This window comes from Brachyhypopomus gauderio, unplaced genomic scaffold (assembly GCF_052324685.1).
Source record: "Brachyhypopomus gauderio isolate BG-103 unplaced genomic scaffold, BGAUD_0.2 sc116, whole genome shotgun sequence".
NCBI lineage: Eukaryota > Metazoa > Chordata > Actinopteri > Gymnotiformes > Hypopomidae > Brachyhypopomus > Brachyhypopomus gauderio.
Window position 1 is genome coordinate 251,701 of NW_027506937.1, and position 800 is coordinate 252,500.

Sequence of the window (800 nt, forward strand, 5' to 3'; positions counted from 1 at the left end):
ACACCAAATGAACACATTCACACACCTCCCCCTGTGTCACACCCCCCACTGTGTCACACCTCCCCCTGTGTCACACCCCACACTGTGTCGCACCCCCCACTGTGTTACACCCCCCACTGTGTCGCACCCCCCACTGTGTCGCACCCCCACTGTGTCACACCCCCCACTGTGTCGCACCTCCCCCTGTGTCGCACCCCCACTGTGTCACACCCCCCACTGTGTCACAGCCCCCACTGTGTCACACCTCCCCCTGAATATCAGTTATTTTATGGGCTACTGGTATTTAGCATGTGGATACCCATAGAACTGAATGTGTGGCAGGCTATTCTTAGCTGTCTACATGGGTGATTTGTGTTAACATTAAACTCCTGTTCCTTATACCTTCATGTGACCCAGTAGTATGGTTTATCCCATCCTGGACAGTATGCCACATACTACTATGATGACCATTATGCAGTATACGGTATATACTGAGTGCAGTATGCAGTATACAGTATGTAGTATGCCATTTCGAACATAGCTTTGGTCTGTTGAACATTATTAACATAATGGTAAGAGATATTGGTCAGTACCAGTATCAGTTCCACATTTCTCACATATATTCACAAACTGAACTCCACTCTATCAATCTCTCTGACAATTCAGGCATTAAAAATGTCATGACAAACTTGTTTAAAACAATAAAACTGTATCTTTTGGCTAAGTAAGGTTAGAATACTAATATAAAAAACATGTATGGAAGTATTCTAATATACACTGCTCAAAAAATAAAGGGAACATTTTAACAACACAATGTAACT

At 43.6% G+C, this 800-nt stretch overlaps 1 protein-coding gene across 1 annotated transcript in view; it reads right to left on the minus strand.

Moving 5' to 3' along the window:
* Positions 1-245: 245 nt before the first annotated feature.
* LOC143497927 (E3 ubiquitin-protein ligase TRIM35-like) overlaps positions 246-800 on the minus strand; it is an 8,657-nt gene continuing 8,102 nt past the window's right edge. The window contains exon 5 of the mRNA XM_076993569.1: positions 246-800. This exon is cut by the window's right edge and continues 2,189 nt beyond it. The gene's annotated coding sequence lies outside the window, so the exon portion shown is untranslated.